Raw genomic sequence first — 13,898 nt, forward strand, 5'->3', positions numbered from 1 at the left:
CAAATTCGGGGAAAGGGTCGACCAATGTACAGGTCTTCTCGAATCCAACGATAAGGCAACAGTTCGTCAAGACATACTTTAGTATATCGTGTACCATGGGCTGGACAGCTATCATGGTGGTACCAAATGTTCCCCCTAGTCTCCAGAGGAACGTCTTCTCGGATCTGTGGAAGATATCTGTTAGGAGGCTGCGATACGTGTGCGTCTACGAAACACTGGCCTATGAGCTGATGATTCACTATTCCCTAAAAGAAATTACAGGGACGCTGACGTTAAACATGATGAAGGTAACGGGAATTGTAAAGAGATCAATACTGCATGTTTCGGCGGTTTACGTGGCCACGATTGGTAAATGTTGCTTCATCACTAAACAAGATACTTGTTACATTTGGAATAACCCGTCTTAATGCCCATGTACAGATGTTAATTGTAGCTCTTGGTCGAGGGAGGTGTGATAAGGATGGAACCTGTCGATGGAGAATGCGCAGGCACTTGCCTGACTCATACCACTTCCTCGTGCTATTGCGCGGGAGCTAACGTGCGGATCAACTGCAATAGCAGCAGCAAGAACATTGATTTTCCCCTCTTCTATGGTCACTTGTTTCCTTCTGTTACGTCTTCTAGGTATTACACTACCACTTTCACGTAAATGGTTTAAGAGGGTGTTAAGTAAGTGCCGAGATGGTTGGCGTGTGTTTGGAGGAGGAGGAGGATATTAGTGTTTAACGTCCCGTCGACAACGAGGTCATTAGAGACGGAGCGCAAGCTCGGGTGAGGGAAGGATGGGGATGGAAATCGGCCGTGCCCTTTCAAAGGAACCATCCCGGCATTTGCCTGAAGCGATTTAGGGAAATCACGGAAAACCTAAATCAGGATGGCCGGAGTCGGGATTGAACCGTCGTCCTCCCGAATGCGAGTCCAGTGTGCTAACCACTGCGCCACCTCGCTCGTTACGGCGTGTGTTTGGAAATCTTGCCGCACACACAGTACAGGAACAAACTGCATTCTTCCTAAACTCTCCATACACAATGAGCATGTCGTCTTCTGCTGCATTGGTAAATATTACAGTTCACCTACGGTCTGCTGTTTGGACTGACACACACTTACTGACTAGCAACACAATACATTCAAGGAAAAGAAAAAAAGGACTTTGTGAGCAAACATAACGGCAACATTAGAATCCTGCAACGAACACTACTGACATTCTAATTTAGACTATTCATAAAATTACATTTGTGACTTTGATGAAAGTCGTATGTAACGTAAGGCTCTGTAATTCTTCACTGTACATAATCTTACTTCACCTAAAATGTATGTAAGGAAAGAAGATGAATCGAGCTTAAATGAGCTGCTCAACGTGATTTGACATCCAAGAAAAGTATTTATCGTATTTATCAGGAAACATGTTCAACCCAGACTCACGTTCGACACCCATTTTCAACGGTAACCAAATCACACAAATGCGTCGTAGATCCCATTAAATTATTCATAATCAGAGCTTACACTGTTGTCAACTACAAGAAGCTAAGCTATTCTTCTTTGACAGGCGCTGTGGTTCAATCTCTCATCTCTGTGTAATATAATCAGAGCATTATCTCTTCTTAACGCACTTCTTATGGTGTTCTACATTTATGAAATCCATTTAATTACAATAATAGTGTCAGAAATTTATTTTAAGTCATATGTCTTAACTCTTATCCCATAGTAAGGTGAACTTTCTTAAGTGCTGTCACGACATGGACAGCTGTAACTGGAACTAATATTACCTCATAAACGTAAGGAAGCATTTAAATAATTGGTGTTCACTTAATTTTGGTTATTTATGTATGGGTCAACAACCACAGTACATTCCTTAAAAGAAGTCAATTTCCTGCATCGGCATTTCTTTTATTTTTAAACAAACACGTTGCCGCGCGGGGTAGCCGCGCGGTCTCATAGGGTCTGGCCACGGTTCTCGCGGCTCCCCACCTCGGGGCTTCGAGTCCTCCCTCGGGCATGGTTGTGTGTTTTGTCCGTATCGTAAGTTAGTTTAAGTGAAATTAAGCAGTATGTAAGCCCAGGGACCGATGGCCGCAGCTGTTTGGTCCCATAGGAACTTACCATATAATAAACAAACACATTGCTCCATCATAGAATAATTAGCTAATTTCACCGCTTATGCATTATCAGACTACCACACAACTTGTATTGTTACTCTTATAGAATGTTATAATACACACGAGTGTGATGCGGTGTGCTACCTACGAAATAAAGGGTTTCTTTCAAAATAAAATTAAAGAAAAACCCTAGGAGGAAACGACTTGTTTTAGGGTAGTCCTTTCTCTTCAGCGTTGTGGAAGAAGTGGAAGAAGGAACTTTAGTGATAACAATATACCAGATGAAGCCAAGTAGTAAGAAGCAATTCAAGAAATAATTAATGCGAATATTCATATAGCTCTATTAGTTGGAAGAAAGAGCGAGTCACATCTGTTAACAACAAGTGTAACAAAAGTGATCCACAAAACTACCGTCCAATATTTTTGACATCGATTTGTTGTAGAATCGTACAGCATATTTTGGCCTCAAACTTTCTGAAACGTTACTAGGTGTCTAGAACTGAACCAACCAGGATGGATTTCGAAGACATCGATTACACGAAACCCAATTGGTACTTTTCTCACATGACGTACTGAAAGCTTTACGCTTAACACAAGTACGATCGTATGGAGTAGCAAGTGAAATTTGTGACTGGACTAAGGATTTTTTTGTTAGGGAGGACGCAGCCTGTTGCATTGAATGCAGAGTCATGGGCAGAAGTAGAAATAATTTCGGAATTGCTTGAGTTATATGTATTGATACCCATGATTTTCATGATGTACGAGGGGCGTTTGAAAAGTCCGTGCAAAGTCTGAGAGATGGCATCACCGGCGCATATCGAGGTCATTTTTCGTTAGTAGCAGCTTCGAAAAGAACGTACAGAAGGTTTCAAAAATATTGGTCTATTTATTTGTGTTAGGCACTCGTGTGAATCAAAGAAGTCGAGTGATTGAAAGAAAATGGGCGAAAAAGAATTTCGTGTGGTGATTAAACATTACTTTATGAAAGGAAAAACGCCTCATGAGACTAAAGAGAAGATTGATAAACATTACGGTGACTCTGCACCTTCGATTAGAACAGTTTATAAGTGATTTCAAAATTTTCGGAGTTGCCGTATGGGGACAAGTGATGGTGAATGTTCTGGACGCCCTGTGGAGGTTACGACTCCAGAAATCATTGATAAAATCCATGATATGGTCATGCATGACAGAAGAGTTAATTTGCGTGAGATTGCTGGTGATGTGGACATCTCGGATGAACGAGTAAATAATATTTTGCATGAACATTTGGACATGAGAAATCTATCCGCATGATGGGTTCCGCGATTGCTCACACATGACCTAAAACGGAATCGTATGAAATGTTGCAAGGATTGTTTGCAGCTGTTCAGGAAGAATTTGCAGGACTTTAAACTCGTTTCGTCACTTTGGATGAAACATTGATACATTACTATACTCCTGAGGCCAAACAACAATCTAAACAATGGGTTACCAAGGGAGAATCTGCACCAAAAAAGGCGAAGGCCATTCCTTCGGCCGGAAAGGTTAAGGCGACTGTCTTTTGGAATTCGTAAAGGATAATCCTCATAGACTATCTGGAAAAGGATAAAACTATTACAGGTGCATATTATTCATCGTTACTGGACCGTTTGAAAACCGAGCTGAAAGAAAAACGCAGGCGATTGGACCGCACAAAAGTCCTTTTCCGTCACGACAATTCACCAGCACACATCTCAGCAGTTGTGGTCGCATAATGAATGGAAACAGGATTCCAACTCGTTTGACATCCCCCATATTGTCTAGACTTGGCTCCCTCGGACTACTATTTGTTCCCCAATTTGAAGAAATGGCTGGCGGGACAAAGATTTTATTCAAACGAAGAGGTGATTGCAGCAACTAATAGCTATTTAGCAGACCTGGACAATTCCTATTATTCGGAAGGGATCAACAAATTAGAACAGCGTTGGAAGGTATAAGTCTAAAAGGAGACTATGTCGAAAAATAAAAAAAAAAGTTTTACCCGAAACATGTAGGTAGTTTTTATTTTTGCACGGACTTTTCAAACGCTCCTCGTACATTAACGACATTGCGGATCATATTAACTGATATTAAACGGGTCATATTAATAGTAATCTCATGATTTTTGCAGATAATGTAGTTCTTTGTAATCAATTAATCTAAGGGAAAATACACCACAAATATTTAATCAGTTTTTGCTACCATATCAAAGTGGTGCAAAGATTTTCAGTTAGCTCTAAATGTTAAGAAATAAGTACGCTGTTCACAAAACGTAGAAACGTAGTATCCCTTGACCACAATAGCAATGGGACACAGTTATAATCGGCTAACTCAAACAAATACCTAGGTTTAAAGCTTTCTAGGGGCTGAAACTGAACGATGACATGGGCTGAATCGTAGGTAAAGCAGGTGGCGGACATCGATTTATTGGTAGAATACTAGGGAAACGAAATCAGTCTGCAAAAGATATTGGTTACATATCACTCGTGCCAGCCACCCTAAACTGTTGCTCAAGTGTGTGAGACACTAGTTAAAATCTAATAGGGGATATTGAACATGTACAGAGAAGGGCAGCACAAATGGACACAGTTTTGTTTGACCCGCGGGTGAGTGAGCAGAGATGAGAAACGAATCTGGGCGCACTGGAAGATGGACGTAAACTGTCCCGAGAAAGTAGACTTACAAAGTTAGAAGCAAAGTTTCAAGAACCGCCTTTCAGCAATGACTCTAGGTTATGCTACTGCCCAATACGTATGGCTCCCGCAGGAACTGTGAGCACAAGATTAGATAAATTGCAAGCGAGAAAGAAGGCATCTATGAAGTCATTCTTCGCGCGATCCTTGCGTGAATGCAACGGGATAAAGCCCAAGTAACCTGTACAATTGGACATAACCTCTGACGTGCACTTCACAGTGGTTTGTGAAGTGGAAATATAGATGCAGAAAAAGGTAATATTGGAAGAAGTCAAGAGAGCCCATACCGGGGCAATCGGGGGCCGCGCTTCATCCCCCTCTCTGCCTCTCATGGAAAGAAAAAATATAGCGCAACCAGATGACTCAAAAGTCTTTATTACACAGGTTTCTAAGAGGGTTGGAACTGGAACATTTTTGTTGCTACTTACAAGTCCTAGTCGCCAACCGTCTTCCAAAACGTTAAAATTAATTCGTATCCCCCATAGTTCCCATCCGCCCTCCCCTCCTACAAATTATCATATGGTATCTCTTGGAAGGAATGTTGGTGTGTTTCACTTTAGTAGAGAACAAGTAAATCAACCGCCTCAAACCCAATCTGCCTAATAGTTCTGTCTACACTCCGGATCTAAATGCTACAAAATCATATCTATAATGGTTTCAAATAGCTGTTTCATGATCGGAAGGAATTGCTGATTTTATATTGATCATAGTATAGGTAAAATAGCTAATTGCTAGCTTAATCCGCATATTACCGTCGGGTTATGTACTCTAGTAATTTTATGAAGCTTTTCAGATGCACAGTGCGTTTAGGTGCACACTGTGCGTAGCTACTGCATTTGGTCTAATGTGTAGCAAAGTACACGAAGTTGCTAAATATGATAAAATTTTAAGACAGTTTGAATTAGATCTTGAAGAAGTGCTGATTTACTGTTGTCTTGCTATGGAAGCTTCTTTCTTTGCACATAATCGTTTATTCGTAAAGATTTTTACACTGGTCATACAAGTTGGGGAGGGAGGGGGGGAACTGGAAGGGGAGGGGGGGAGGTGATATCAAGCAAATGGGAAAAATTGGGTTAGATTTTTTCTTATAAGGCACAGAAGTTAGGTATCAGAAAGAAAGCCGACGATAACGTGCAATAGCAAGGCTCTTGGGTTCAGTAGCGAAAACATGGAAAAATCTCCTGCCCTTCAGGAAGATGTATTACACTTGTGGTTTAAAAGTAGAATACGTTTTCTCGGGTTTAATGCCTTCTTCTAATTTTGTTAAGTGATACTTCCACTATTTTTTTTCAGGAGGTCCGATTGTGGCAACTGTCTTTCAGTTTGGCAATTTGCAACGATTTTGAAAAATAAATCATAATAACTTTTTAACAGTAAAATGCAAATGGCGCAAACATTACAAAATAAATATTCCATGCATATTAAAATCTTAACTTTTTGCTATTTCCTATTTTTTAATTAAAACATAATGTGCGCCGGTTATGGTAACTTTTCGCTATTATAACGTTTTAAATAGCCTCGTATTGGATTGAACGCTTTGCAGTTCCGTTCTGTAGATATTTATTACAAATAATTTTAATGTAAAAGTGTATCAAGAACAGCTAATGCGTAGAACATTAATTGTATGTTCCTCATCTTTATTTATTATTCTTGTTGCTCTATAGTTAATTTCTATGTTATAACATGAGAACCAAAGTAAGTATAGGTGTACCCACTGCGTTGACCACGGAGTCACCTGTCGGCAGGTGCTGAAACGAAGTGAACCTTTTGCCCCGGAGTTAGGTCCACCATCGTCCGCCTGATGTCGCCACGCGCATGGACGGGCGTGACTTTCTTACGTAACCAGTATGGAAACGCGTGCTTTCAGACGGTGAGCATGTGGATAACGAGCTGGCGGCTACTGGCGCCTACCGGCTTGGCTGCCTCTGCGGCGCCGGAGAGGACAGTGCGCAACGAGTGAGTAATTAGCGACTGCTGCATTTCAGGCACGGCTCTGCATTCGCATTTGAGGTGCTCACTAACTCAAAATTCCCCAGTTGTAACGCTAAGGCCGTTTATATCATGTTGCTTCTTCAGATGACATACTGGGGAATATGGTTTACGGTTATGCTCAATTAACTTCTTCACCAGCTTCCTACGTCAGTATGGGGAGAGAGGGTGAAAACGGAGTAGTAATTCGGAAGACAGAGGAAACTGATGATACAGCGTCGAATAAAAGGTCGATATCAGAATTTTCGAAATTTTGATTTTTGCTTCACGTCGGTTTGATGTTCACTCAAAGTCCGCGCTGTTTATTTCAAAGAGACTGCGTCTTGTTCTGTCAGCCACTGTCTCCGCATGTAGGGAGTCCATAGACGGAGTGTACCGGAACACCATACACAAACCTTCAGACGTAGTTGTATGGACCAAAACAAGAAAAAAACCCAGTAAATGTGGGCTCTAAAGTGCGTACCTTAAGAGCTATGAGCGTTCGTTCATCTTCGCTGCTGTGAAGCACATCTGCTGAACGAGTGCTCTTGGCTATTGGTGTCTGCATTTTAGAAAGTGTTTACTGGATATTTTTTTCTTTTGTTGATTCCTACCACCCCCTCCCAAAATGAAGAAAAGTTCTTGCTTGGATACACATTTGGAGCACATGTTTACTAGACATGTTTTCTTGGTTTGTTTCGCACTACTACCTAAAAAAGTTTGTCAGTGTTATTCTGGTTCTACCTTTATAAGAATTTCAAAATAAATGGGACTCTTAGCTGTAGTCTTCCTTTCTTTTCTGATCATCAGTCTGGTTTGATACGGCCCGCCACAAACCTCTCGCCGGTGCTAACCTCTTCATCTCAGAGTAGCACTTGCAACCTATATCGTAACACATCTTCTGTCATCCTGTCCCTTCTCCTTATCAGTGTTTTCCACATATTCCTTTCCTCTCCGATTCTGGGTAGAAACTCCTCATTTCTTACCGTATCAGTCCACCTAATTTTCAACATTCGTCTGTAGGACCACATCCCAAATGCTTCGATTCTCTGCTGTTACAGTTTTCCCAAAGTGCATGTTTCACTACCATACAATGCTGTACTCCAGGCGTACATTCTCAGAAATTTGTTCCTCAAATTAAGGCCGATATTTGATATTAGTTGACTTCCCTTGGCCAGGAATGCATTTTTTCCCATTGCTACTCTGCTTTTGATGTCCTTCTTGCTCCGTCGTTCACTGGTTATTTTACTGCCTTGGTAGTGGATTCCTTAACCTCATCTACTTCGTAACCATCAATCCTGATGTTAAGTTTCTCGCTATTCTCATTTCTACTATTCATTACCTTCGTCTTTCTTCGATTTACTCTCAGTCCATACACTGTACTCAGTACACTGTTCATTCCAGTCAGCATACCTTGTAACTCTTCTTCACTTTCACTCAGGGTAGCAATGTCATCAGCGAATCGTATCATGGATATCCTTCAACCTTGAATTTTAATTCCACTCCTGAACTTTTCTTTTATTTCCATCATTGCTTCCTCGGTGTACAGATTGAACAGTAAAGATGAAAGACTACATCCTTGTCTTACACCCTTTTTAATATGAGCACTTCGCTCTTGGTCGTACACTCTTATTACTCCCTCTTGGCTGTTGTACATATTGTATTTGGCCCGTCTCTCCCCATACTTTTTTCAAAATTCTGAACATCTTGCACCATTTTACATGGTCGAAGGCTTCTTCCAGGCCGACAAATCCTATGAACGTTTTTGATTTTTCTTTAGTCTTTCTTCCATTACTAACCACAACGTCAGAATTGCCTCTCTCGTGCCTTTACTTTTCCTATAGCCAAACTGATCATCATCTAGCGCATCCTCAATTTTCTTTTCCATTCTTCTGGATACTGTTCTTGTAAGCAACTTGGATAGATGAGCTAATTTGTTGATTGTGCGATAATTCTCGCTCTTGTCAGCTCTTGCCGTCTTCGGAATTGAGTGGATGATGCTCTCCCGAATGTCAGATGGTATGTCGCCAGACTCATACATTCTACACGCCAACGTGAATAGTCGTTTTGTTGCCACTTCCTCCAATGATTTTAGAAATTTTGATGGAATGTTATCTATCCTTTCTGCCTTATTTGACCTTAAGTCCTCCAAAGATCTTTTAAATTCTGATTCTAATACTGGATCCCATATCTCTCCTAAATCGACTCCTGTTTCTTCTTCTATCACATCAGACAAATCTTCCACCTCATAGAGGCTTTCAATGTATGCTTTCCACCTATCCGCTCTCTCCTCTGCATTTAACAGGGGTATTTCCGTTGCACTCTTATGTTACCACCCTTGCTTTTAATGTCACCGAAGGTTGTTTCGACTTTCCTGTATGCTGAGACTGTCCTTCTGACGCTCATCTCTTTTTCGATGTCTTCAAATGTTTTCCTGCAGCCTTTTCGTCTTAGCTTCCCTACACTTCCTATTTATTTCATTCCTCAGTGACTTGTATTTCTGTATTCCTAAATTTCCCAGAAACTTTTTGTACTTCCTCTTTTCATCAATCAACTGTTACCGAAGGCTTCTCCGCACCTGTACTGCCTACTGAGCTATTGCTTATTGCTGTATCTATAGCCTTAGAGAACTTCAAGCGTATCTGGTCATTCATTAGTACTTCCGTATCGCGTATTGATTCTTCATGACTAATATCTTAAATTTCAGCCCACTCTTCATCACTACTATAGTGTGGTTTGAGTCTGTATCTTCTCCTGGTTACTTCTTATTATCAACTCGAAAATTCATAAAGCTGCATTCTTGTCTTATTTCTTCGTTTTTGAAGCAGAATTTAAATTAAATATAGTTAATGACTACAAGTCAGAGCAAAAAGTGCCTGCTGTTCATGTTAATAGTGGTAGAAGACGTCTGTTGAGAAAATGAAATAAAACAATTTATTGTCTTGTGTGAATCTTCGTCTAAATACTGTTAGAAATGTAAGACAAACTTTTTTTCACTCTGTTAGGATAAATAACTCTCTGGTTTAATATAACGTACACTTTCTACTGTCAAATAGGAATGTGAGTGAAAAGTTCTCCAAAATGCTGTTCGGAAAACATTTTATTCGTATTATTACACCTAAAAGCATCAAAGACAGGTCATCTTTATTGAATGGTATGCTCTGGCAGCACACAGTCGTCAGAATGTTTTAACTATGCCTCCTGAAGTTTCAAGAAAGTATATTTCAGCCCCAGGGACTGCAGTGTCAATCATATGAAGAGGCCTTTTAGACCTCTCAATGTTAGCTAGCTTAGTTGCTTTCTAACCAGCCAGAGAATTAGGAGACAGTGAAATTACTCTTCAGTTCTATGAAAAAGTCATCCCTTTAGTATCTGCAAGACTCTTCTCTCAAACGGCCTTTGGTGTTATTTTTTCTGCGTCTTACTATGTATCGGGGAAATTAATGAAGATATCGGTAAATACATATCGTTTGCATACTAATTCTAATGAACTGTACTCTCACGTCTTACTTCTAAATAGAAATTTCCCCGATACATAGTAAGACGCAGAAAAAAATGAAGCGTTTTTCTACTGTAGACAGTCATTTGAAAAAGTTCTAAAAGCCATAAACTAGTCCCATACTAATGAAATCATACAGGTGAAATGGCAAGGTATTACCTCCTCTCCATAAATTTCTTGCTGTGATACCCACTATGGAGAAATAATTTACTCGCTGTCGTCGACCTTCAGTGGTATCTGATCACAGCGCCGACAAATAATTGTAGGGACATGAGTGACTAGCAAATTCAGAAGACACATAGCACAATCAAATCTGCTTTGCTTTTACAGGAATATTGTTTGTTAATTAATCATTCCTCACCGAAATTATGTAAGAAGTCACATTTTTCTATCTTTTGTAACACACACATTAGCTCTTCGATGCTCATACATCTCTTGCACGACCTCATCAATTTTCGTCACTTACAATCACACCTTCTTTACTTCACTTCTGTATATCTAGTCCTTGAGTCGTTCAAAAGTTCGTTTTCAAATATTCGAAATCCAGAAAATCTTCCGGCATCCCTATTTTTCTTACCGCCCCTCTACATTTCATTCAGTTGTCTGTTCCTCCGATTTTTCGTAGATATAAATGTATCTGGGCATAACAAACACACAATAGGAAATGTACACGTACATAATCCATACATATACACATTCTAAGAATAAAAAAAATTTAAAAATTAAAATATAAAAATTGATAGGAAACAATGATGTACCACGAAGTAATTGTCCGAATGGGACAGAGATCGGTAGATGTGATGTACATGTTACATGTGCAGACAAACAAACGATTACAATTTCAGAAAAATTGTATGATTTGTTCAAGAGAAGAGCTTCACAAATTTAACAATTCAGTGCGGTTTGGTCAACTCCAGGCTCTTATGCAAGCAGTTATTCGAACTGACATTGATTGATAGAGTTGTTAGATGTCATTGTGATGGATGTAGTGCCAAATCCTGTCGAACTGGTGCTTTAGCCCGTCGAAATCCCGAGCAGGTGGGGATCCCAACCCACAATTCTCCAAATATTCTCATTTGGGGAGAGATCCGGCCATCTTCCTGGCCAAGGTAAGGTTTGGCAAGCACAAAGAAAAAAGAATCTCTCGCTACGTGCAGCTGGGCATTATCTTGCGGAAATGGAAGCCCAGTATGGCTTGCCAAAAAGATAACAAAGCGGGGCGTAGAATACCGTCGACGTACCGCTGTGTTGTAAGGGGATCGCAGAGACAACCAAAGGGGTCCTGCTATGAAAAAAATTATACTCCAGACCATCACTCCGGACTGTTTGGTGTCGTACGGAACGCAACACCTCAGGATGGTATGACACGGCTGCTCGGGGCGTCTTTGATGGTCATCAGGGCTCATTTCGAAAGGGTAGTGGGGCACACCACTGAAGACAACTTTACTGCAGTCAATGAGCTTACAGGGCAAAGACGTGTCTGGAGATGGCCCGAACAGCAGTGGGATACCAACTTGACCGTCGCCACCATAAGGCCCGACAATCACGAGTGACAGTCTGAGGTGACATTTGCTTTCATACAAGGACCACTTGGGTTTTATCCGCGGCGCCTACCAGCACAACGGTACGTCGACGATATTCTACGCGTCGTTCTGTAGCCCTTCATGGTAAGCCATTCTGGACTTACACTTCAGCACGGTAATGCCCACCCACACACGGTGTCTGAGTTTCTATTGCTTTTCTTAGTGTTCGTCAAACCCTGCCTTGGCCAGCAATGTCGCTAAGTTTCTCCCCCATTCGGAACGTTTCAAGGATGATAGGCAGGGCCCGCAACAAGCTCGGGATTTTGAGACCTAACGCGTCAATTGGAGAGTATGTGGCACGATATCCCTCAGGAGGGCACCCAACCAGTCAGTGTCATTCCACATTACTGCTCCCCTGTGGGCACGAGGTGGACCGACGCGTTACTGATTTGTTCATTTTGTGAAGCTCTTTCTCTTGAGTAAATCATCCGATTTTTATGAAATTATGGTCATTTATTTGCCCGGACATGTCCATGACATCTAACGACTACTGTCCCGTTCCTGCGTCTTTTTTTCCCTTGGAATGTATTATATAGCTGGCAAAAATGAACTAGAACAAAAGCTATAAGTAATTAAAGGAAATTCCTTCATAATGATACGATTGGAAGGGAAATGTTTATAATTCTCTAGTAACCCCAGAAACTACTAGTTACCTTGATGATCATTAACAAACATTTCTCTCTGGTGAGAAACCTTCTGAGCATTTACGTTGTAATCGCAATGGTGTTTGCAGAGTGTCACATAGACAAGAGTATGGCATGCTTCATACTGAAAATAAGAGTGGCTGAAGAGTTACTTGAAGAAAAATTTAAGGAAGTGTGAAAATAAGAATGAGGTCACTGTTTAATAAACACAACAATAATTTATTATGTACCGATACCAAAAACTACGGAACCTTTTATTAAAATCCGCAGTCTAATAGACAATGTAAATGCATTAAAACTGTCTACTCGGTGGCTCTTTGATTATGCTACAACTAGAACAGCATGAAACACAGTTCAGTGTAGTAAATATCCTTTCAGTGATTAACATCATACTACAGCTACACGAGTCGATCAAGGGAAGGATACAAATAGAACGGACGACTACGTCTCCGTAGAGTAGGAGAACATGTGACTTGGGGGAGGGGGAGGGGGGAAGGGAAGGAAATGATGGACATTATCCTTTTCAATGAGGCCAACCTGACATTTTACCTTCAGCAATTTAGGGAAAGCACTAAAAATGAAATCTGGTTGGGCAAAAAGCCATTTAAACAGATGTCTTCTTGTGCTGACCACTGTGCAACCTCGCTGCGTCGTGACTGCAGAAGTGCCGCAGACGTGAATGATTAACGGATTGGGAATTAATTAATGTTTCACGATGAAATGCTGACCATTTGATAAGATAGTTCTATAGATAAATACTGTACTTTGTGCCAGATAACTGATCTATTTTCTAAGTGTGTTTTACCAAATGAGATGCCAATATTCGACTGAATTTATAACATGACTCCTCCTACTTTATGATAATCTTTCGTAGAACTTCGGGAATAATTGTGGTAAAATTGTCAGTGGTATACAGTATCGACCAAGAAAAGTATGCCTATCATTTGGTTAGTCATATTTCGTACAGTCCTCATAATACCTGAAAGACTTCATCAGCAAAAGAATTCTGCTAGTATGAAATGTCGACTTCGTAACTGCACGTTTCAGTCGCATCAGATATGTATGTACGTGGGAAGTGGATAACTGGAAGACTGTAAAAGTAAAACTATGTGTTACATGCTGAGGTATTAACGAGGATACAGAATTAAATTTTCAGGGTTGAAAATGAAGAGATATTAAAAGAAACGTCGAAAATACAATTTCAATGTCAGTGCCAGAAGTTGCAACATGTTATTGGTGAATGTGACAGAACTAGCATTGGTAGTTAAATATCAAATGGATAATAAAGTAGAAGGAGCAAAGTCAAGAGTATGTACCACAGGTTCCCCGGCAAGAATTCCGAGATTAGGCAACGAAAGAACGGAAATAACTGGAAGACACCATCTACTCTGTCAAAAGTCTAACGATTAAATGCAAGA

General features: G+C 40.5%; 1 long non-coding RNA gene across 5 annotated transcripts in view; it reads left to right on the forward strand.

Moving 5' to 3' along the window:
- Positions 1-6,642: 6,642 nt before the first annotated feature.
- LOC126262673 (uncharacterized) overlaps positions 6,643-13,898 on the forward strand; it is a 172,755-nt gene continuing 165,499 nt past the window's right edge. For 4 of the 5 annotated variants that reach the window (XR_007546752.1, XR_007546751.1, XR_007546753.1 and 1 more), the window contains exon 1: positions 6,662-6,742. This is a non-coding gene — a long non-coding RNA (uncharacterized LOC126262673). Of the gene's footprint in view, positions 6,743-13,898 lie in introns of all 5 variants that reach the window. The other variant, XR_007546750.1, reaches the window with a different exon arrangement.

Source organism: Schistocerca nitens, chromosome 6 (assembly GCF_023898315.1).
Source record: "Schistocerca nitens isolate TAMUIC-IGC-003100 chromosome 6, iqSchNite1.1, whole genome shotgun sequence".
Taxonomy (NCBI): Eukaryota; Metazoa; Arthropoda; class Insecta; order Orthoptera; family Acrididae; genus Schistocerca; species Schistocerca nitens.